This window comes from Parus major, chromosome Z, assembly GCF_001522545.3.
Source record: "Parus major isolate Abel chromosome Z, Parus_major1.1, whole genome shotgun sequence".
Classification (NCBI taxonomy): domain Eukaryota; kingdom Metazoa; phylum Chordata; class Aves; order Passeriformes; family Paridae; genus Parus; species Parus major.
The window spans coordinates 46,118,398-46,144,126 of record NC_031799.1 but is presented as its reverse complement, the minus strand read 5'-3'; the positions used below and the strand labels follow the sequence as shown (position 1 = coordinate 46,144,126).

The 25,729-nt window shown below is 37.1% G+C and overlaps 1 long non-coding RNA gene across 2 annotated transcripts; it reads right to left on the bottom strand.

Moving 5' to 3' along the window:
- Positions 1-1,578: 1,578 nt before the first annotated feature.
- LOC117243727 lies at positions 1,579-18,145 on the bottom strand. Of its 2 annotated transcripts, XR_004495571.1 has the most exons (6): positions 17,905-18,145; positions 13,115-13,218; positions 11,489-11,628; positions 9,569-9,736; positions 7,312-7,498; positions 1,579-2,047 (listed from the first exon to the last, which is right to left on the bottom strand). It is a non-coding gene; the product is annotated as an uncharacterized LOC117243727 (long non-coding RNA). The 2 variants fall into 2 exon arrangements; XR_004495570.1 differs by lacking the exon at positions 11,489-11,628.
- Between the last annotated feature and the right edge of the window lie 7,584 nt (positions 18,146-25,729).

Sequence of the window (25,729 nt, the reverse complement as noted above, 5' to 3'; positions counted from 1 at the left end):
AAAAGAAGTACTGAAAACTAGTCTTCAGGTTTCTCTTAGTTACATTCTAGCCAAAGGAGCGGCTGGTACCCTTTCTGAACAGTGGTAACATTTTTCATCTCTGCAGGATGGAATGACTGGGCAACATAAAATAAAATGGAAAGTCTGGGAAAAAAAAATTCTTATTGATTTAACCCACAAGCTAAGAGGAAGAAAAATGTATCCTTGGGCAGTAGGAGTACAGATTTACCCCATTACATTTTATTTTCTATTAGCACATTTTATTGCTTTTTGTACATTTTTCCTTCATTTTCATTGTAAAGCTCAGATGGTATATTCCTGTCTTACAGACTCATATAATCATTAAGATTGGAAAAAACCTTTGAGATCATCAAGTCCATCAACCTAGCATCACCACTATGATGACCATCAAACAATGTCACCATTAAACCATCCTTCTCATTTTCCTTATTTTTAGGCCTCTGTTTTGCTCATCTCATTCTGTCTTTCCAATCTGCCACATGAATTCTTCCACATTTATTTTGGGATTTCTGGAAAAAAAACCACAACAATAACAACAATAAAGTAAACACCTAAGAAAATCAGAAAACCCCCAGATTTTCTGATAACAATTTGATGCACAATGCCTTACTGTATTTCCAGTACTGTGGCAAATACATTTCTGCAACAAGCTTTTTCTAAGAAATTATGCACTAGAATAAATTTTAGTTTGTATAGTTTCTGTGACTTCATGATTCTGTATGAACAATGTGTATATTTGATCATACTGATTCCAAATAAACTACTCGCTGTATGACAAATTTTCAGCAAATTTACCTGGCAATCATTTAGCTGACTTCTTTCAGCGTGGGAAATGATTCTTACTGCAGAGCAACTTTTCTGATTAGACTGAAGAAATGTATTTGATACTTAAACATTCTGTCTATCTCTCCAATTTGCTGTCAGCTGCATGCCAACATCATAATATAATGCAAAACTGAATGAGTAGTTGATCTTTGGTTGATTAATTAGTATATCCTGATAAAAGACTGTAAAATGTAAGACATTATTATTATTCATAAATGTGTGTAATGTCACTTTGTGCATGAGGAGAAAAACAATTCTTAAGGAAAACTATTCAAGGAGAACTTTTTATAAAGAAAACTGTTCTGTAAAAGCAAATGGACTCAAATATTTTTATTATGGTCAGTTCATTACCCAAAACTTCTCCCACTGCTCTGGGAGTTCCCCTGCAGCACCATCAGGTCTCTCCCATAGAGTGGGAGACATGGAGACATTTCTCCATGAGCTTCTCTGACATGGCTCCATCTCAGGGGCAACAGCTCCCTGTGAACTGCTGTAATGTGAGTCCATCCCATGGGCACCAGCCCCCTCAAACTGCTGCAGTGAAGGTCACTCTTCCACGGGTGCAATCCTCCAAGGACAGGCTGCTCCAGCCTGGGAGCAGGGCCTCTCTCTCCACGGGTCTCCCATGGGGTCACAGTCCCTTCCAGGCATCCACCTGCTCCAGCATGAGCTCCTCCACGGGCTGTGGGTGGATCTCTGCATCCCCCGTGGATCCCCAGGGGCTGCAGGGCACAGCTGCTTCACCATGGGCTGCACCAGGGGCTGCAGGGGAACCTCAGCTCCAGCACCTCCTTCCCCTCCTTCTCCACTGACCTTGGTATCTGCAGAGCTATTCTTCTCACATGTTTTCACTCTGCTCTTATTGCTATTACAACTGCACAACCCTTTTTTGTTTTGATTTCTTCTTAAATCTGTTATCACAGAGGCATTACCATCAGTTCTAACTGGCCCAGCCTTGGCCAGTGGCATGTCCATCTTTGGAGCCACCAGGAACTGGCACATGGAAGAAGCTTCCAGCAGCTTCTCATAGAAGGTACCTCTGTAGTCCCTTGCTACCAAAACCAGGCCACGCAAACCCAATAAATTTACTTAAAATGTTCACCTCATAATTACCAGTTAATACTCTGATTACTTTTGTATACAAATCTGGAATGACTTTTCCAAGCAGAAAATGTTTCATTACATTGATGGAGCTTGAGATCTGTGAAGAAAGAATATAATCATAATTGAATGGTAAAACTATTGCTAGGAAAATGTGCAATTAATATAAGCTACCTCCATATTAATGCATAAAACTCAAGAAAATGTGGAGGATCTGAAAGTCTTCCTACATGACACAGATTGTTACTATCACGATTTGTTAGCAATCAATGATTAAGGGTTGAAATTATTCGTGGAGACCTAATTACAAATTGGTAAAAGAGGATCAGTAGTGGTATAATCCTCATTTTATCCAGTTTATTGACAGCTTAGTTTTTGAGGTTATTGAGTCTTGTAAGTGATAAGGTATTGGATAGAATTCTTTAAAAAAAAACAAAACAGTGAATTCAGATTTAAGAGCCAGTGCATTAAAGGGTCCAGAACACAAGGGTTATAAGGAACAGCTGAGGGAGCTGAAGCTGTTTAGCCTGGAGAAAAAGAGGCTCAGGGGACAGCCTGATTTTCTCTACAACTACATAAAAGGAGGTTGTAGAGAGATAGAGGTCAGTCTCTTCTCTCAATGGACAGGATGAGAGGAAATGGCCTCAAGTTTTACTTGGGGATGTTTAGACTGGATATTAGGAAAAATCCCTCCACTTAAGGGTGGTCAGGCACTGGAACAGGCTAGAACAGGGAAAGTAGTTGAGTCACCATTCCTGGAGGTACTTAAAAGATGAGTAGACCGGCCACCACCACTAACAGAGCTTTGGATATTTCCCAGAAGTTCCACTTCCTCTATCACCAGTGTAATGCAAAAAAAATGACTAATGCTTCATGACAGCTCATTCTGGTAAGGCTGGCATAAATTCAATTCCCAAATTAGCAGTAAGTGTAAGCAAATGATTAATGATCTGCTAATGTCCTCTCAGAAAATCGGGCACATACATACATTAATGAATGTACTCAACAATATGCAAACACCAGTGTTCCCAAGAAGAAGTTAACTATTGTAGGGAGATATTTCTACACAAGTGTAAATAAACATAGTAAGGCTACAATACCCTGTAACTGAAAAATGGAAAAAAAAGCTCAAATTCCTCATGCTGAAAAAATAGCTACTTCCATCAAATGTATCTTATTACGCAAATAATTGTTTGAAGCATATGTGCAGTTTAAAATCTAATTAGGAATATATTTTGGGACAGGCCTAACTTTCCACTCTGCTGTTGGTTAAAACACCTTACCTTTTTCACCAATTTTATGTTTAATGTGATGATTTTTTTTTGACCAAATTTTTTAGAGTCAGCTTCCCAGGGAAAAAAGAGTTTTTGTGATAAGGAATAGGAGACATAACATTACTCAAAAGATAGCTAGGCAATAGAGGGAGTCATTCATGCAAATTGTAATGCCCTCTGGGAATGTGACTCAGAGGTGATGGGAGCCATGGAATTGCTACATGTTCTGCCTGGACCAAACACCCAATTTCTGCAGAAATGGGATGAGAAAAAAAGGTTTGGGGAAAATTTACAGTTATTTACTGCTTCAGTAGAAATACTAGCAAGAAAAACCACAAATGTTTTTATGCAGTAGATATGCAACTGCTCTTCTAGAAATTGTATTTAGCTTCACAGAGGGATCATTACTATTAACAGCTTGGAATGATATTAATTTACAGAGCCTTGGAAGAACAAGAAAACGAATATGTGAATGCTGAAAGGTCATATACAGGGAAACTGTTGCTCAAGTATTGTCTCCTAGTAAGATCATCTGGAAGATATTTTCCATTCAAATAAGGGTGGGTAGTTTTTTATTTTTTCGAAAACATCAATGAGTGCATAAAAAACATGACCTAAAAGCAGGTGAAATCAGAGTTGAAGTGCTCTTGGCCTCACTGAGTTCTGGCTGTGTGAGAGGAAAAGCACCAATCAGCTTATGAACAAAATGAACTCAATCAGTTGTGAGAGTGACAGGGATGGGGGTCCTGCATCCCATGTCCTCCTTCTCAGAACCTTCATTAATAGCCATCTCCTAGCAAAACCAACCTGATGAGTTATACATTCTGTTGTATGTGTTTTGCCCTGCTTGGCCCCAGCTCTGCAACCGCTTAGGTAGGAGCAGATTTACTATCAATATTTAGTAAAAAAAATACTCTTGGCCAACTTTAAATGGTCCATGCTATGTCACAGCTCATAACATGAAACATACTTGTAAATTGCAAATGATATCAGGAAGAATCAAAGAAAAGAAAAAAATCTTTATATAAATATGGACGGGAAAACAAAATGTCTGTAGGGGGTCTCTGCTCACATCAGGGAAGAGCTGACCCACAATAAAACCTTAATGTAACTTCACTTATGCACAAGTGAATGTCTGTGCACAAAGATGCACAAACATGTCTGTGGTGACAGACTAATATGGTAATGTATCATTATCCCAATCTAACCATAAAGCCTCAACACTGATACAGAAATCAGCCAGATCAAAACTTTCTAACACAGTTTTGAGTATTAGAAAGCAGCATTCTTTATTGAGGTGTTCTGGAGAGAATCCTTCCTCTAACTCAGAGAACCCTTCTTCTAACTGAGTGCCCTGAGTATTGGGTAGATGCTCAAAACGGTGTGTTTTTGTCATACACACTGATGACATACTCACTGGCTATCCCTGCTCACTTGGTGTATGTGTATTAGTTCATTTTACATAGTCACACCCTCTTTTTGGAAGTCCTTATATGGTTCTTTGGGGTTTGTCTTTGTAACTTTTCTCTTAAAAATCCTTTTTCTGTTTCTCTGTTTCTGCTATATTTCTTCTGTATTTTTTTTTTCTTTTTTTTATTCTTGGATTTCTCAGTCTCCTTTGGACTGAATTCTTCTGGGATCCTCCCTCGTGGGGAGCCCTGCTTATCTCAGTTCTTATGATATGAAGAAAATTCCCGAGCTTGTCAGAATCTTGTTTCTCGTGTTTATTAGAAAGTCATTACAAAACTTAACAGGTCTCTCCAGGCTGGCTACATAAGGTTAATCTTTGCAATTTGGTACATTTCTTTTTTCTGATGGTACAAACAAGGCCTTGTGGCACACTTCATGTCTGATGCACAAAATGGCCCCGAATTACGCAGTTCTTTTATCTTTATACCTGTTTTTACCCAATTAACAATAGACATGTATATTATTTTTCTTAATGACCCAATGACCCATCACCTCTGTGCTGCACTGTGGCATTTTCTATCCAATCACTCACTATTACCCAAAAACCTCTAGGAGAAGAACATGAAGAGGAAAGAAGAAGGGACAAGAGACAACACCCTAAATCCTTCATCTTGTCTCTTGTTCTCTAAACTAACGTTTTCATCCAGTGATTTAAAAAAACTTTCTAATCTACACACACTTTTAGCATTTTTTTATCTAACTTTAACATTTGTTCTCATGTATCACCATGAAAACATGCTCATGAATCTCATGTTGTATGAAATTCAGTGTTTTTCTGGATCTTAAAACTAAGTATCAGAAAGAAGGGCACACACTCTGTATTGCAGACTCCAACAGTCTTCAATGTCCAGTGTCCTTTATAGGTGGCTGTTCCTCAACTTCCATTTTGAGTAAGTGCAGTAGCATTGCATCGCATAATTTTGCCTTTTCAGCCTTGCAAAGCTAAGCTGACATCCTATTGTGTTTTGCATTACTTCTGTTTGCTAAAGTTACATCCTTTGTTTCTCCAAAGCTGTGCTATTTTGTTCTGTCCTCATCAGAGTAAAATATTTTCTGTTCTATTGTCCTTATTGATGTATTTGTATGACAACAATTAAGCTGCTCATATTGTCATGAAGAAATTTATTCTCTTTCTCATTTAATGTGATTTGTAGAACTTAGAAAAAAAAGTGCAAAAATGGCATGCTTAGGATTCATAGAGCAATGATGAAAGCAGAGATCTCCTCTGTCCTGTGAGTGGTTTCAGGGAATGGTCTCCCCTGGGGAAGAGCTACAGGATGAAAACATGGTAATAGGAAGATGCTATGATTTGTCACTTTTAGATCAGCTCAGCAAGTGACTCAGTAATGATGAATCTGTCCAGAAACTGGAGTGAATGAAGGCCTGAGAGCCATAAGTCATACTGTCTAAGCAGTTAAATGTAAAGCCCAAGGATAACAATGGTGGGGTCAGCAGAAGAGGGCCAGCATTGTCATCACCAGGTCGTGAACATCAGCTGCTACGTTGGCTGTGCCCTTTAACAGATTACTCTGGCCATATATGCAATATCCTGAGACCTTTAGCCATCAACAGAGATGCTCAGGAACAAAAGCAGGATCTTGTGGACCTTTTAGCACCAGAAAAATCCAAAGATTTGGGTGCAGCAATCATAACTGTAGTGGGGTACTGCTAACTCTTCCATTACTGCACGCTGCTAAGGCTGTTGTAGATACCCACTGCCATCATCAAAGTCATCTCTTAGTTGTCTTAGAATTGAACAGTGCTGCACCATAACTGTAAACACTGTTGTCATGCTTACATTATGTTTATATTTTACAGTTGCATAAAATATTACACTACACATGCTATTAAACATCATTATATAGACCTGGCATATTATTAACTCTTTTTTCCTTTTCTGGGCAATACCTCTGCATGTGCATGCCTCTCCACCACCAGAGCTTATCTTGTTACCTCTGCAACATAATAAATTTCCTGGATGAGTTCTGTAAAAATTTCTGCCTGTGCTCCCTCCACCTACCCCTCGAGTTACCTGTCAATTACACCTCTAATACTATGTCAGCATCCACAGTGACATTCAACATGCTAGAATGGGCATACAGTCTGTAGCTAGGTCTGCCTCTCTAAAATGCTCCAGGTGGTCTAAAAAGGGAGATGGAAATCGTTCTAATTAAAAAAAAAAAAAAAAAAAGTAAATTATGAAGCAAAAGGGCTAGTAGAAGATGTGCTGTGATTACCAGTGATGGTTCTAAGTAACTAAAGAAACCTATTTTGATGGAAGAATTGCAAATACTGGCATGAATACAATATTCAAATGCTGCTTCTCTGGACTAGTGTGTTATTTTCTCTAGTCTGTAAAGAAAGACTTTATACACAAAGACAATAAAAATTTGTAATAACATGGAAAATTTTCTCCTTGTCAAGTAGACTCTTAGCCGAACTATTTTCTGGCATAGCAGTCTGGGGGCAAATACATTGGTCTTGTAGCACAGCTCACTGAGAAGCAAATTGAGACTTTTTTATGCAAATGTACAGGCGTGCAGCTTATGCCGTGTTTTACTGTCTGCTGAAAGCTCTTCTGATATCATCTGATTTTTCCAACTTGTAACTTATTCCTTACCTGCCTTTTTGCCTGCCAGTGTTTATGAGCTCTCTTGACAGAAAGTCCTTCCTGAAGAAAGAGTAGTATTAGATTCTGAAGAACAACTACTACGCTTCACCTTCATCACAAGCTCATGCTTGGGCTCACATTGCTTCTGCCTCTCTTTGTTCACCTTTCTCATCACCATCTCTGTATCGGTATGTGCCTATTGAAAAACAGGTACAAGATGCAGTTTAGTGAGTGTGAAGGGGGCATGGCTTCGAGAAGGGACACTGGACATTCTGCTGACCTTTAAAATCTGTGTGAATTTGATCAATAATTATGTTGAAATAATAATAAAAAAAAGTATCTGTTTTACCATGACTTTTTGTCTGAGTTTGAAAAGTTGAATTCTCCAACTGGAGTTCTGGAGGGGAGAGCAGGAAGCAAGTATCACTTTCTGAACCAAAGGAGTAGTGATCAGGATGGAGCTTGGCTCAGACTTCTGAGCCAGTCCCTCCTGGACAATAATCTAAAAATATTCTGTCTTTCAAAGCCACAAGTGACCATGACATGAGCACAGCTGCTACATAGAGCAAAAATGGGAGGCACTAATGGGCTGAAAATTTCTGCTTTCCAAGCATTTGTTTGTAACCCAACCTGACGCATGTCTGACTGTAAAAAAATTTTTGTACATTTGTACATTTCACTAGTGATTTCAACAGCGTAATGATTGCAGAGAAAGTGAAGCTGATGACAAGAATTAAGTCTGGGACAAAGATGTGTATCTGTTTAAGAGGGGCACTTGGCAGAAGATAAAGGTGTGCAAAGAGAGAGGTTGAAAGATGAGAAGGCTTAAGTCTGTTAAGAAAACTGTCCCTCCTCTTCCAGAAGCCCTTGGATGCCATGCTGTGTGGCTATTTATTTTTTATGACAGCTGGCTGAAGACTGCACAGATGGATGCTGAGCTGTTCATAGCCCTGAAACAGAGCCCATGCCCCCTGGAGATCCTCATCCTGAGCTGTAAGAGTGCAGCTGTGGAGCAGTTGCCCAGTGAGAAACACAGCTAATAAAAGCCAGTTTTATTGGTGCAATGTGCTACATCCCCTTTGCCCCTTCCCAAAACATCACATCCTCTTCCAGGAGGGGAAACCCCCTAGCTCTGATGGAAATCCTGCTCTCAGCTTGGGCAGAGGACAGTGCATGGCCAGGTCTCCTGAGCATTACATTCACAACTGCAAGTTATGGTTGGTGCCCCTCTCTGCAGCCTCACTGTCAGCCTCCTACCTCTGCCTACACCAAACACATCTCTGAACTTTGTTGCATTTACTCAGATTTTGTAACAGGTTATTAAGGAGTGGACGAAGAGAGGAACTAACATCATTGTTACAGTTGAAACAGCATGGTTTCAGTTCAGTTTCCGAAGGGAAAACAGGCTATGTACACAGAAGCAGTGTCTGCATAGCTAAAATGGGAGGCTCTGAAAGGGGAGATCAGAGAGCTGCAGAGTCCCTTTGAGGCTATCCACTGCTCTGCAGGCATGGACTCCTGTGACCAGGACAGAATGTAATTCTCCATTCCCATTACCATTTTGACCATGTCTTTTTTTAAGTGGTTTTTCTTCCAGTAATAGCCAAGTTAATTTTCCCCTGGTTAAAATATCAATGAGCACCTGACACTTGTCATCACTGGATTCTTGTATTGGGTTACTTCACACGCTCTTCAAATGAGTAAAAAATTTACTATGTCTGATTAGCTGATAGAAGTCTATCTGTTCACTTGACCTAATAGAAGTCTATATATTTTTTTTAATTTTATATGAGATATTCCTATTTAATCCTCAAATTTGCAAAAATATAAGACTACATGAGAGAAACAAGGCAACCACAGACTACTCTAGGCCAATTTCATTCTCAAAAATGATGTCTTGTTCTGTGTCTCTCACATCTCTTCAGGAGGTTTTGAGCCATCCCTCTATTTCGGCAGACTTTCCCTCCTTTCCTTTCTTTATGCTTACCTGCCTCACAGACTCTCAATCTCTAATATTGAATTGACCATCTCATTGTCTGTTTTCTCTTTCTCAAGGATGTGGCTGTTAGAAAAAACATATTTGATTTCTTAAAATCCCACACTTTCATCACACCATCACTATCTGTGACTCTGGCAAGCAGGAGTTTAGATCAGCTCTTTCCATTCCTGCTTTGTGGCTGCAAAATATTCCTTTCTCGTATTGCAGCTTAGGTGACTTCAGTCTTTGTAATACCACATGGCTTCTTTCTTTCCCTGCCTTTCTTACCAAATATAGGTGACTTCTTGTCACTGTCAAGGCTCTTCACATACCAGTCTCTACTTTTCTGTTAACAATAAGGTGATTGATACTGCAGAGTAGTTCACAGTGCCAGAATTTCCTCCCCATCATTTTCAGGTGAACATCTTCGGACTTTCTCTCTGATTGGCCCGTACACTAAGAGGAGAAAAACAAATCACATTAGTGAGATTTACTATCAACTGGTTCACATTAGTATCATGACAGATGCATCTGTGTCACTGCCTTATTGTGCTCTCTCAGGTCTCAAAAAATCTGTTATTTCATGCTGTGTTTGCACACAGTACAACCTAAGCAAGCACTCTTGGACTTCCCAACAATACAAAACAGAGGAAATTACATGTCCTGAAACCATGGGTGCCCACAAACACTGGTGGTCTCATCTTTACTAAAACTGAGCATTTTCACTTCTGGGTGTGAATTATTTATTACAAATTTAGATCTGTACTGAGACAACACATTATTCAAATCATTAACCTTTAAGTTCTAAGGCACTTTACTCAGGCTTAAAGCTGAGTGTCTTTTTAAAAGGTTTCAAGAATGTACCAGTGATCTTTAAAATAGTCACTTTACTTCCATCTTCATAAAACCCGTGCACATAGAAAAAAAACCCTCTCACTTCCTAGATTTAATTCCAACAGCAGATGATGGATTTTCAAATATTATTGCAAAGGTTAAAGGAGACCTTAGGACCAATGCAAATTAAACCAAGAGAATATGTGAAAAGGAAGCAAATTACTTTAGTCAACAAGAGAAAAAAAAAAAGCATTTTTTCATCTGGTTGAGTGTTTACATAGATTTGTTTTAATAAAAGCCTTATACGTTTGCTGTCTCTTCATTGGAGAAAAAACCCCATGAGGACTCCTTGTGATGTAAGTGAGGGGGTGGCTATGAATAAAAAGTCTGAATCTGCCCTACACAAGTCATTTTACTTCTCTAGGTGTCAGCCTCTCCCATCAGAAAAAGGTCAGCTCTTCTGAGGCACTGTGGTCAAGAAAGAATGAACTGCTGCCAGAGGACCAGGTAGTATTACTGTTAAGAAGTTTCTGACAAGTCAGAACCTCTTGGGGGGCAGAAAAAACAGTGACTATACCACCATTACATTCATAACAAAAGTATGATTTCATGGTCAGCCCTGTGGAAGGAAAGAGACTACCAGATAACTGGCAAAGGGGGTAAAGAAAATAAGGAAAAACAAAGCATGTGTGCTTTTTTTGCATGTCCTGTCATTGAAACACTCAGCAACAAACATCAAACAATCTTCTGGACATTTCAAAAACATTTTGTCAGCCTTTCCATCTCCCACCAGACAGTGCCTCTCACTAATATGTGGTGTCTGTCTTCCTCCATAATGCATCAGAAATACGTAATCACTATTGTTATCATCTTTTGTCAACTACACTAATAAATCAGTTCAATCAGATGTAGACAGTGAGGTCAGCATAAAGCATTCAAATGATGACAGAAGCATTTTGCTATGCGTAAAGGGGTTGGTTATTGTATCACTTTTAAATTTATAGGTTCAGTTCATCTTAAGCTAAATATCTAGTTATTTAACAGCTGTTATGAGTCAGCCAGAGAGTGGATTACTTAAAAAAATGTTGCAACAAATGCTTTAATCTTGAGCTACAATAGAAGAACAAGTCTGGTCAGATCATGTCTAATAAAAGTTCTGCTCCAGTAGTACTTCGGAGTTTATCACTGTTCGTACTGAACAGGAGATGATCTGATATTGTTAATCTTGCCACCATCATATTAACCCCAGAAATTTCAGAGATAGTTGGGACAGATTTTTTTTCAGGGCATAGGACCATGCTTACTCAGTTTCAGATAAGAAAATTTTACAAATGGATAGTTTAGTGGTTTATCTTATGCAGAAGCCATGTATACCTATCATTCTGTCATGAGTCAAAGTTCTTGGGATTTTCCATGATGGTAATATGATTTCATGCCTTTACGTCACCTCTCTTGTAAAAGTCATGGAGACATTGAGATATGAAGTCTGTGAGTGTTGTGTCCTTTACATCTAGCTAAGAAACACATATATAAAATTAAAATAAAATATAAATATAAATACAAAATATAAAATATAAAATATAAAATATAAATATAAATATAAATATAAATATAAATATAAATATAAATATAAATATAAATATAAATATATAAAGAGAATGCAAAACTGTAAAGCAATTGGAATGTCTACTGGACGATATTCCAGTTTCATGGGTTTCTAGTCAAATACACTTCCTAGGGTATGCTTAATTCAGCTTGACAACCACATGTGTAAACAGCCAGGACAACAGACATAGAGGAGAGGCATACCCAGGTATTGTTATTCCATTACTCCCAAGTTTCAGGAAGTTACTGATGCCACCAAGACATGTTAGAGCAAAATCACAAGATTTTGCTCAGAGAAAAGCAGCCCCCGTAAACAAAAACACATGTACAAAAATAGTGGTTTTAACTGCTCTCCAGATAAGGATTGATAACACTGGCAGAGCAAAGTTGTGATGGGTAGGTCCTAAATATTTTTGAGTTATAGGGATGCATGTGAAAATCAGCATGACACCCTAACTGCTGCAAGGTTGAAGATCTGTCCTCCTTGAGTATCTGCAGCCCATGGCAGTATTGTCTCTGGAAAACTTTTCTGAGAACTGGAAAATCCACAGAGCCCTCCTAAAACAGATTTGAACTCCCGCTGCTAAGGTAATAGTTGACTCACTGCGACCAACTGGAAGCTAAATAACTACAACTGGATTACTAATCACATTTCTAAGGAAGGGCTAATCTCAAACTGTGGCTGCCTAAGCAATTCCTGAAAATAACAGAGTGTACAAGTAGCTAATCACAAATCAGAAAAAGTAAGTATTAATGCAAGGCACTAAAACAAAGATAAAATTTCTGGGAAAGTACAGAAACTGCAGTCTCTGTGCCACTTGTTCTTAGCTTTTCCATTTGCCAGCTGGGGAACAGGATGGTAGGAACCAGCAGCTGGAAAAATGGTTTGCATATGTGCAATTTGTGAAAAAATTGTGTAATAAAGATTTAACTTTAGTTAAATGTGAGTCTAAAGGATTTTTTCCCCCTCTTCTTATTAATATCCCAGTGGTGTCATAAAGACATGTCACATTAGATGTGTCAGATTTCTGTAATGACAATAATGCTAGAAACACGAAAATAACCCAAAGCAAAACAGACAAACAGAAAAGCAGTGAACTGACCACAGGACACATACACTCTTTAAGTAAGAAATCTAAGTCTGTTCTTGAATAAACTAGAAACCCTTCTTCAATAAGCCAGAAATTTTACATATACCCCTTAAAATCTGCTATAAAAGTAGGATTATGGAGTTTTTTACTGGAATGGATGATTTCTAGTTTGTAATTTCCCTTATCATTAAGAATTATTCACTGCACTCAGCCATATTTGCAGTTTTGAGGGATAAATTCTATCCGTCTCTGAAAGATATGAACTACATCCTGTATTTTTTAACAAATCAAATTATCAACTAACCTTTTGATGGTGGAGCTTCTCAAAGATAGACAGTAGCCACCTCCATTCACAGCAGCATGCAATACAAAATAATATTTCATTCTTGACATGCTTGCAGAAGTTATCTGCATCAGGAAGAAACAGCAAAAACATCTAAAATGTTCACTAGTTTTAATTAGTCTTCACTAATTTTTAAGACATTATTTTGCACGTAAAAACAAGGAGGAAAGGGGAGGAAAACAAAATTTAAGTAGCTGTGCAAAATTGCAGAGATACACTTGTCATGTAGAATATGTGTTTTTGTCCTTCCATGAACAGGGATAGAAATGAGAGTGCAGTTAAGTACTTTGCTGTGCTTAAGCTAAAGACCAGCTTACTCCTGAAAGATTCCTGCAAATACACAACTTTAAGCACACCCAATCTTGATATAATCCAAATAGTTTCCTGCTTTTTGACTATTCCTTTTTAAGACAGTACAGAAAAAGACGTTATCAACGTCTTAAATGAGGAAATAGTTTAAAAAAGTAACAGAAAGGAGGTGCATTCTCAATTCTCTGGAAATTCTCTGGAAATTTCCATGATTTCTTCAAGAAGAGCAAACCACCAAGCAATTACATGCCTGAAACATTGATTTGGATCACATGATTTAATTAGCAAATTACACCTTTGTAGAACTTTTCACAGAATGATAGAGGAAAAGAAAGTAGATTTTCAATTCGTCATTCTTAATTATCTCTCTATCAGAATTGTTATTTAATGAATGCCTCTTAAGTTTGTTTCATTAAATTATGAGATCTGAATCATCCTATAAGACCTGTGTAGACTTATGAATTTTAAGAGGTAAGGAAGCTAGTCCAGTATGTGTCAGCTTGACATCTAAATTATTCATTTCTTTTCTAATGTGCTTATGAGTTGTTGGTTTGCTACTTTAATAAGAACTGTACAATTGTATGACTGCTCTCTTGGCTTTGTCTTTAGCCTGACATTATGAAATAACAGTTATTCATAGGACTATGGTTTTTATCACTTGCGTCTACTAACAACCCTTAAGACCAAGTGATTTTGACAAAGAAGGATTTCAAATATTTACTGTGTTTCAATTTTACTTTGTTTTGATTCACATAGTGGTTTGGGGGTTTTTTTTGATTGTTGTTTTTTTTTTGTTTGTTTGTCTTGGTTTCGGTTTTTGTTTCATTTTTTAACTGCATCTGTTTTGAATGAAGTTGCAAGTTATTAAAATGGAAGAATAAATTAAAATAGCTACATGGAATGAATTTTTACTGTTGTGACAATCATAATGAGATAAAGATGGTGGTTTTGCCTTTCCTTAGTGGAGTAGTTTTAGCAATCTAATCTTTATCTCAGTGGAATTCTAGTCACAGCCATATTTCTTTATCTCCCCCATTAAGCATTTAGACACTTTAAAAGTTCTTTAGATCTCAAAGATCAACCTTAGGCAATTTATGTCCAAGAAATGGGAGAAGAAACATTGCTGCACAGAAAATTAAGGATTTATTATATATCACTGTAAGGCTAAGGATAAAAGTCATAAAGCCAAGACATTCACAATAAATGTGCATCTTGAAGAGCAATTTTTAACTAGGCCTTGATTCATTATCATCCTTATAGTTGTTCCTTTGTTGATGCTGTTCATGCTCATGTTCCTTTGTTTCATCAATTCAGGTACTGTTACTGTAATCCAATGTACAATGAGTAGGGATAAAGGAAGGAGTTCTTACTGATGATATTATTAAGAGCATTTTGCTTTTTCTTTCTTGAAAAGAGCCAAATTTAATTTCCATGTTGTTCTTTTGCTGCAATAGATTTTTCTTAGAATGACTATAGCTTATATATTATTATTATATCATATTATATATTACATTTTATGATATGATATGAATTATATTATATTATATTATATTACATTACATTACATTACATTACATTACATTACATTATATTATATTATTATATCTATTCCTATAATTTACAGCATTTTCTCTAGAATATGCCCCAATGAGAGGACAATGAACCTCTCAATTACAAAATAAAATGTCTAATATATTCCAATTTAATTTCAGTAAGTGCAGGCTTGGAAAGGAAAAAAACCGACAAAAATTAGAAATAACTGTCTGAATTTTAGCTTTTTGTTACTTAAAAACAATTTCCTTAACCAAGCAAAAATATACCCCTAAATATAAGCAAACCAGATGATTCTCCATTCATAACAAGACACTGTTTCAGGTTTCCTCATAAGTTTAATTAATTTCCAGTGTGGCCACTGTCAGCTACCAGAATATATCCCAAATTTCCTGCATGGGCAAATAGATTTGTGTTGTTCTTCTAAATGCCTTTCAATCACTCATGCAACTTTCAGTAGGCCTACTTCTAAGAGTAGACAAAGAAGTTACAGTGACAAGGGAATTTCTTCATTGCAAGTTATGAGAGAAAATTCTTTTCCAGTTGAAATTACTAGCTTAATCCAGCTAATATTAATAGAGGCATTTTAATGGCTGGTAAAATGTTTTCTATTCCACCTTGAAAATGGGCTGGTTCTGGCCTAAATTATATTCACAAAAGGTTTTATGACATACTTTTATGTTATAAAAGCATTTGGATTTCCTATTTATGATTTATATCGATTGTGGGTTTTCCCTACTCAATTTAAAAAAATAACAAACAACATAGGAATTCATGTCTAGTTCTGGACAGAATCAAATAAAAAATCAATAAGAAACAATTCAAATTTAATCATCTATTCTGCTAAAGAATAATCCATAAGAAGACTACAATTTTTAACAAACCTGTTTCATGAAACAGGTGAAACTAAAAATTTATTCAGAATTATGTTGCCCCATATAAATGGTTTGTCAAAATTCACTGTATCCACAGATACATAAAATCCGTAGTTTGTGGCAGTGACCTGCTACACTAAAAACTCATCATGAGTTTTATTTCATTTTATTGTTTTGTCCCTCCCTTATGTATCAACACAAGGGGGATTAGCTGCAGCGCTGCTGCACCTTGACACCTCAGTACAAATCAAACTCCCCACTTCCAGGCACAGCCCCAGTGTGCTGGAGAAGGGCCATGCTAGCCTTTGCAGACCAGGCTTACATCAATCCACTGCAAGTGGGAGCAGCAAAAGAAGCAATTTGATTATCCTGGTTTCCATACAGGAAAACAACAATCCAGGAAATAACAAAAATTATATGAGGGATCCTTGGCAGAGAGGAGACCTGAACTAGGATTGTGGAAATTTGGCTAGTGTTGGGGTACAACTTTGCAGACCTCTTTTTTATTCCCAAGTAAAAGCAACTGCCTTGTTATGACAGTGAAGAGCTCTCATCTGTACTGGTCTGTAGGGTTCACAATACAACATGAGGCAAAATTTTCCTTCTTCTAAGCCGGAATTTAAATCATCTGGGTAATGCCTCTCAAACTACTCAGAACAGGCAGGGAATTTCCCCCAGTTTTCACCATGGATTTATCATTGTAGCTTCACAACATGGAGCTGAATGACCTAAAAGCATGTTAATGCTGCTGCAGGACACATTAAAGTCATACAACAGCATTTTCCCTGAGTGGGTGTATTCAACTCATTTAATAAAGATTATGAGTGACTGCACCCTTTTTTTGGCTATGACACAACTCAAGGATAGAGAAATTTAATAGCATATTAGTCATCTGCCCAGAGGTAAAGTATTTCATAATGAACTGAAAAGCCAAAAAATTGTGTCTATGTGTGTGTTTTAAAATTACTCTGTTCATACTAATGAAATTTATGCAAAGCACCACAAAAACTGATGAGTGTACACCCATAACGTGACTGAAAGTCACTGCAGGTTGCATTAGGGTGAGATGTTAAATGATTTATTACATGTCAAGTTGGGTTTTTTTTCTTTAAATTGCTTTCCTGGTATTTTGAAATAATTTCTGCTGTTTAGTATGAAATTCTTAGCATAAAGACCATGGAAAAAATCAAAATAAAAAACCCCAAGAAAAACCCACATTTTTGTTCCTGCTGCACTGTGTGCCTTGCCCAATGAAGCTGGCAAAGTCAGGAATGTCCCAAAACATCTGTAGGCAGAAAACTTTGGACTTTTTTTGTCTTTTAAAAAACATAAGCAAGCTGGATGTGCTTACAAGTGAGGGGGAAGCAAGGAATGACATGGTGATTCAGAGGACTGGCAGTGGAATAAAGAATATGTGGAAAAAGAGTTTTGCTTGCAGGCGTGAGGGTGAGTGCTGGCACAGCTGAACTGCTTGCTCACCTTCGGAGCCCAGAGCCCTGAGGTTTGCCTCATGTGCCTTATGGATGTTGAGCTTAGCTGTGTGTGATGTGGGGACACCATGACTACTGCTGAGCCTGCCCACGGACCACCAAGGTGACATTGCTGGTGAGCACCAGAAACCTGGGCTTCCCAGCTTCTTGGACTTAGCATAGCTGTCTACGCTTCTGTGCTGTCGGCCTGGTGACAAGGAAGAGTGTGTCACACTCTTTTTCACATATTTCACATCCAGCTGGGGCTTGAAATCAGCTGAAGGCTCAAAAAGCTGAGGGTGGCCAGGAGATCTGCAATCCTGACTCCTTCAAATCATAGGAAGTTCTCCCATTCTACCTATGCATATGTGATACCAGTGCTCCTCAAAATCCTCCAAAGAACAGATCATGGGAGCTCCATGTGCCTGGTGAGCCCCTAAGTCTTCCTATGGAAACAGCTGCTCATTTGGGGTTTTTGCTGGGGGCTTGAGGAATGAGAGATGGCTCCCTCCAGCTGGAAAGCCTCCCCCACTGGAGGATTACTCACAGAGTCTGGTTGCCAGCCAGGAGCCAGATGGCAGGGTGCTGCCTCACAGGTCTAGGTCTCCTCCTGCAAGTACAGATCTGCGAAAGCTGGCACATTCCCTTCTTTTGCGAGCAGCAGTCTCCAAGGTGGGCTGCCAAACATGCTGGAGAACGTCCACCACTTCACCCAGCCTTCAGCTGAGGCCATCTGATACACGGCCAGGGACAAGCTCACAGGATGTCTCATGTGGCCATCAGTTGCCTGTGACTAGAGAGAGAGAGAAAAATGTAGAAAAGACAAAAATCCATAATTTTGTGTTTTTAACTAGCAGTTTTAAAAAACTTGTGAGTGCCTTGGGAACTAGACAATAAATTAATGGCTTTAGATTTAATTTTCTGGATTTCTATTGCATAGGTTTTAGTAGGATTTTTACCAGTAGGTCTGTCATTGCATGGGAACCTAGTGGCTATTGAGTATTTTAAAACCTACAGTGATTATAAAGTTTTTCTCCAATCATCTTCAGTGAAAATTTCATTCTTGTTAGCAGTGTGCACCCAAGAAGAGGTTAAAAAAGCTGGAAGAGTCTCTTGTTCATATTAGAGCACAATGCTTTGTGATGAGCAGCTGCAAATGGTTTTAAAGGAAGAACAGTAAAAGCTACAGAGCCAAATTAATGGGCAAATGCTGCAGGCAGCTCAGCTTGGAGCAAAGGTGTGCTTAAATGCATTACTGAACTGAGGTATGACAGTGCAAATTATCCCTACTACCAAAATTAAGATTCCTAAATCAGCTCACTTGTGTTTGATGTCTTAACTCCAATGCTATTGTGATTTATTAAATTAATGTATAAAAATCAAATATAAAATATTGATAATATAAATATATCTATGTCTTTGATGAGTTTAATAAAGACAGATAGGTTTAATAAAGAAATGGGTAATATAAAAACAAAAATCTCCTTGCTCTAAGTTACCACCACTGTACAGTAGAGCTACCAATTTTTTAATTTTCCAGAATTCACTGTTTGGTAGAACCACACTGAATAAACCCAAAAAGCTCTTTTTAGCTGATTCTGATTTTTTTTTTTTAAATCAGTTCTCCACATCTTTATTTTCTTTTGAGTCATGTTTAACATTAATGGCTCTGTAAGTTTGAGTGCACATGTTTTGTTTTCTTCAGGTTTTGAGGTTTGCAGAAAATCTGCAAAGACGGTCGTCTCTGTCCTGAAAAAGTCTCAGCATGAAATTTCAGAATACATTATTTTTTTTTGTTGTTTTCCTAGTGAGGGCAAGACATATTCAGTCAGGAGGGAAAAGACAGAATTATTTGGCTTGTTGAAAATCACCGTTCTGGATGCATGCCTGGGCAAATGAATACTATAAATTGCTCTTTCCAGAAACCAGAGCAAAAATCTGTAACAATATAAGAAATCTATTTATTTTCATAATAACATTATAGTTATGGAATTCTAATGCACTTGTTGCTGTTTTAGAGTAAGTATATACAGTAAATTTTACCTAACTCTAAGGAAGTTTGTTTTCTGATTTTTAATTACAGTTTGTAGAAGCAGCTTCAAAAACAGATTTGTGCAGCATCAAAGCATTGTGCTACAAAGGTCCTGAGCTTATTATGTATTGACTAACATCAGAAATAAGCCCTTCTGAATTCAAACAGAATTGATACTTGCCTGTTTCTCTAACTACTTACTAATAAACATTGCTTAAAAGGCAGGCACTCCTACTTACATAACCTGCTTTCATGTCATGTTATTGATTGTTTTTCAAAATCTTGCAGTTGATTTGGCTGGCAGGGTGTTAGTTGGAAACTCAAGGATAAAGTACAATCCTCTGAGTGTTTTTCTTCAGAAATTAGAGAGTTATAGTCTTTACATTGCCTAAAAAAAAGTGTGATTTCTGGGGCTCACTCTTCACATGTCAAAACTCAGCTTTTCTGTAATGTTCCTCCTGATTTATGGTTTTAAGAATGACTAAAAAAAAATACTTTTTTTTCCCCCAAGCAGACATACAAATTTGTAGTTCACAATTTTTTCGATCTTATTTTTAAAAATTTACTTCATGATGGTTTTTTTCTGTCCCAAAATAGATAATGGTAACAATACAATCAATATACCCATGTTCCTTATATAAAAACTATTTCAACACCTAATAAAAAATGTAATAATTGGAAAAGAGAAACCTATCCACTTGTAAAGAAATTTTCAAAAGCCATGTGAGAGAACAACCACACATGATAAAATTTATTTACTAAAGAAAGCCTATTTCAAGCTTCCACAGAATTTCACTGAAAAAATGAAAGCAGCTGGTGATGCCAGAGTGGGCAATGTAAACTTGATTACGTGGACAGGCCACAGTAAATTCACACACACAGAGTACTGAGAAGGTATGAACAAGCTCCCCAAAAAAGGCCAGAGATTTTGTGGAAACCTTTGTATCTAACCCCACCAATAATTTATAAACAGGAGGGAAGAAAAAGACTTAAGCAAGTTATGTAACACAGTCCCAGACATTACATACCATGGCTGCTTTTATAAAGGATCCCATAGCAACCTAAATTATTTCTGAAATGTCTGTTAATAATGTCTGTTATAAATTAGGTTAAATGTAATGTCAGGTTTTTTAAGCATCAGTATGCTCTTGTGAGTCATTCTTACTCATCCAAACAACCTGTTTTTAGTGTAAAGGGATGGTGGAGGCACTGCAATTATACCTCTTTTGATTTTTTTTTAAAAATAAAATTACTACCTTGTTTACCGTGTGCCTACTTGTTAGGTGCGAAGGAATATGTCCTAAAATGTTATAAATTAAAGCATGAATATGAAGTTCAATTGCAGTATTACATAGCCTTACAGATAATTATGGAGATCTGTCAAACCAAAAAATAGCCAGGGATTTTTCATCAGACCTACAGAGAAACACTCTTTCAGTACAACAGAGCCTGTAAAATAATAAATGTGGTATTAGTGATAGCGGAAAATGTAGAAATAAGGGAGACTTAAAGTGCAAATTTAAAAATATGCTAAGTGTGTCAGGAAAGAAGAAGATAAATTTATTTTTTGCCAAGCCTTTGACCTCCCCTGTAACAGCATTCAATAGTCTGCATTGCTGTGTGTTTTTTCTGAATGGTCTATACAGAAAAAGGAATAAAACAATAACTAACTAACTAACTAACTAACTAGAAACCCAACAAAAATACTACCTAAATGAATTTCTTCCAGAACCCAGTGTTCTGAATTTGGGATAAGAAAAATAATCTGCTTCAAATACATCAAGTTTGTAAGAGCATTGGCATAAGTGGAAGAAACAGAAGAGGAAGAGCTATGACACTTCAGAGAAACCACGAGCTATTATGTAAAAAACACAGGCTCCATCCTACAGCTCTTTGGGACACAAAATGTGGACCAGAATCAGGAAAGTGTCTGGGAACAGAACTCTCTTCCAAAGACATGCAAGAGTAATTCAATCTTGGATACCACTTGTCCAAACCCAACAGCCCATGGTGTCTCTGAGACATGCAGAGCAGTAACACAAATAGCTGTATACAACAGCAGTACCAGACATCAGTGAGGAGGGTCCCACACAGCCACACTGTGCCCGGGGATTGCTCTGTTCGAGCTATGATTCCCTTTGCCGCTCTGGATTCTATCCATCTCTTTGAAGATTTATATGCTGCCTTTTTCTTTGCTAAGTGCCTCTCAGCACTGTGTAGGACCCAAGAACGAAGGGGAAAGATAACATGTGAATCTAATCTGAATGGCCATCATTACGACACGGGATGACTCAAAAATAACAAAAAAGTGGTTTTGCAGCCCACAAAGTCTCACTTCAAGGAAAAGACACATCTGCTTTCAGATTTTTAACTTTACAGTCAAGCCTTTACTTTTTTTTTATTTTATGTATGAAACACTTTCATATTCATATTTCTGTGTTTGGTGCATACAGAGAAGCACAGAAACATACTGGCTTCCCCTCCTTTCCTCATTTACAAAAATGATGATATAATAGCTTATAAAGAGGCCTTTTACCATAAATATGGTTTTAGTGCTTTCGTTTAAATTGGTACCTAGATAGAAATAGCCATACACTTATATACATATATGTGCATGCATGTATGCTTAGATAAAGGAGATATAACATTCTCATCCTTGTGACTCCCTGTTTAAGGGGAGATTTGACCTGGGAGCAAGGGTCAGCATACCCACTCTGCCTACTAAACATTACTATCTGTTTTGATTTTTGATGAATTACATGAGCCTTAAATGATCACATATTTTTGCTGTTCTTCTATCCAACATAATTAACAAGTAAAGTGAGAGTCCTGTGAATTTTTGTGACACTGCACATGTAGAAGACCTTGTTTTCAGTGATGGACATCTTTGGCCATTTACATCCTCCCAGTTTTGTTCTCAAGGTACACATGACATGCAATGATGCCTAATTTCAAAGTTATTTTTCCAGACTAATGCTTGCTCTTTTAAAAACAGCAAGAGCTTCACCTCTAACAATGTAACATGCTTCAAATTAATCTTTGACATTAAGAATGTAAAAAGTGCAACAGCTTTTGCACCACACTGAGCACCTAATATAATAAAGTAGATCATTTCAAGTCATACAAATAAAAAATTATTCTTTTGCTCTTGAACTGGTGTCTAGCCTGCCAATATCTAGGGAAATGCTTTAATTTTCTACAATAAAAATCAGCAAAACTCAAATTAATGTTTTCTTATCATTCCAAAATTAAGCCATGAATAGAATGCCTGTGCACCTTTTGTTTACTCAGGCATAACGCATAAGCAGTGTAAATGCAGATATTGCAGCTGTATATAGCATTTGCACATGTTAATATTTACAGTTGGAATTAGTCCATTTTTGTCATTTATTGTATTCTAGTTTGTCTGAATTATGAGTACAGCATCAGACTGGTAAGAGTGGAAACTGAAGCAGAATGTAAGTAACCTGAACCAGCAGTTAATTTATGTCAAGGCAAAACATCTAAGCTGTGCTATTATTGCAACTGTTGACCTTATAATCTATTTTGCTGTTAACACTTGAATTATCCCATCCCTTTTGGAAATACTGATGTTTGCAGGCTGGGATTCTCTATCCAAAAAAAACTTGTCCTTTGCAGACAGCAAAGTGAAACTCTTTGCTGGCACTTCCAAGTGCACGGGTAACCTCAGAATTAAAGGGAATCATTGTAAAGTAGTGAGAATATTGTCAGTCTCCCTCTCTGCTCAGTTGGTTCCACCCCTCAAGGCAACAGAATCCTCAGCAGATTGATCTAACATATTCATATTTCAGAGGGGTTTTCATGCAGTATGCACAACTTTTGGGATAAGCAAGCAATGCTGTAAGTTAAATATTTCAGTACAAACTTTATAAAAGCATGAGCAAAGTGAACCCCGGCTGCTGTAAAGACATCCAGATTTCCTCTGAAAAAAAGTGAGGGTATAGGAAGATGATTTTTGCAACATTTTTATTTTCTGTCCTATAATGTACAACAACTGAAACTTCCCATCAAGTGCATATAAATGCTGCATTTCAGTGAAATCCCCCCAATTTTTTAATTTTTTTTTTTTTTGAGAGTATATACTTCAAAATGCAAACTGCACCTGGGAAGAAGGCATAAAACACCAGGTGTCCAGGAGCATAAGGAAATCATATAACGATTACAGTGTACAGCAATCTGAAAACTAGCAAGCAGGTAAAAGCTTTGAACAACATGCAAACAAATGACCAAATTCAAACATGAAATAAAACAAACAAAAAAATCCCCTCTAAATTGCTGTCAGTGGTGGAATGAAATGAATGAAATATTAACTTGTATTTAGCCTCTTCCAAATCAAAACCTGCAGCTATTTCTTCCTAAATATCAACTTCACCCAAAAATTTTTGCAATATACTCTCATGGTCATCAAATCCCTCTCTTTCTGAACCCTTTTTGTCTCACATGCTAGAGGAAGAGGAAGCTGGATGTGGATTGCAATAACAGAGTGGACAGGGCATACATGCTAACCACCTAGCCTGTCAGGTGTTTGTCCTGTCAGCAGGAGGGTAGCTGCCCTCTCTGTTACTTGTCTAGACACAGATTTTCACAAAATTCTTAAGAATTATGGATACTCATGCATTCTTCAGTCAAATTTAGTTGAAACTGACGAATTAATGTAATAAGCATTTGCTCAGAAAAATGTGGCAGAAATAAAATGAGATGGAGCACAGCACAGAATCCTTAGAAAGAATGAGAAGAAGGAACCTGTCCTGGGATATTATTCAGAGGAGTGGTGTATAGCAGACTTGGAAGTTAATTATTCTAATATTCATTACAGATTTACTGCTGTATTCTTTCTTGGATCTGACTTTGAAGGAGAGATTAATTGCACTGTACTCCAAAAATACGAATGGTAACATCTAGACTGGGAAAACAAGCTGTATAGAAAAAGTGAGATGAGTGGATATGTTTAACTTGGATATAAAAGTACAGAGATGGGAGAATATATAAAGAAGTGTTTAATGAAGTGATCAATCGCTCTCCATGCAGAAAGAAGAGATTGACTTAATTAACAGCAAAAAAAAACAACTGTATGAAATCAGTCAAATAAGTTTTCCAAAGCAGTGTATGATCAGTTGCCATGGAGGCTTTTAACAGAAACTTACAGAAGCATAGTCTTTTGTAGAGACTTCCAGCTTTATGTTTCTGTCACTGCATCTTAAACCTTTTTGTTTGAGGAGATTCTGGGGACACAGTAAGGACCACTGCAGTTACAGCAACACAGCTTGGGCTCCATTTGCATAATTTGCTAGACTTCTAAAAATGTTCTCCACTGATAAATCTGAGAAAAATCCAGTCAAGAAAATGTGAATCTTGACGTAGGCTTCAGTTAATTTTGGCTCAAGATCTGAATGCATGAAAGAAGTGTGCTTGTGTATTTTAACATCTAATAGTGAGACATGTTTCTTGATCACAGTCTCAGTTTTATCAAACCAGTGAAACTAATTCAAAGAAAGTAAAAAAATAAACGTTTCTAAAGTTTTTCCATTCTGAGTATTCCAGCCTAAAGGTTAAAACAACAAAAATTAAGCTGTATATAATAATTTCCCAATAAATATTAATGATGAGTTTTGTTTAGTAGTTATTCCCTCCTCAACCTCTCCCCAAATGCTTGTTTAAAGAAACTTGTTAATGATTATGGAGGCACCTCCTCATTTATGGAGATGTGATTTTAACCAGTCATTCTCTATAGGGCAAATTGGTCTCAAACACGTTTTTGCTTTTTGCATGGTATATAGTAAAATGTCAGTCCTGAAAATTTGATCGTGGACAACCCTTAGCTACCTAAACATGTAATAGTTTCAAGTGACACTTTTACATGAATAAAATCTCATGAGCAAATAAATTCAAAGTTCAGGATCTAGAATCACATTCCAAATATAAGAGTTGAAAGGCAGATTCTTTATTGCTTTTTACACTGACAAGGGGGTTGTACTACAAGATGCTATATAAGATTTTTAAAATGGAGAAACTGGGATGCAGCTGACATTATTTTTAAAAATTGGATTGCAATAAAATTATATTAAATGAGCATATAAATATGTATTTTATTCATGTTAATTCATCCATTCATTGTTATACATAAATGTGTATGAAGTTGGGGGTTGGGTTTCGGGAAAAAGAAAAGATCAGAATTGTGATTTTTACATACGTTCATATTTAATTAACACATCCATTTCTTGTCCTTAATTAACACATCCATTTCTTGTCCTTAATAAGTTAAATCTGACAATAGCTATTTTATGACTACAGTCCTGCAAACCAAGGTACTAATTGAACA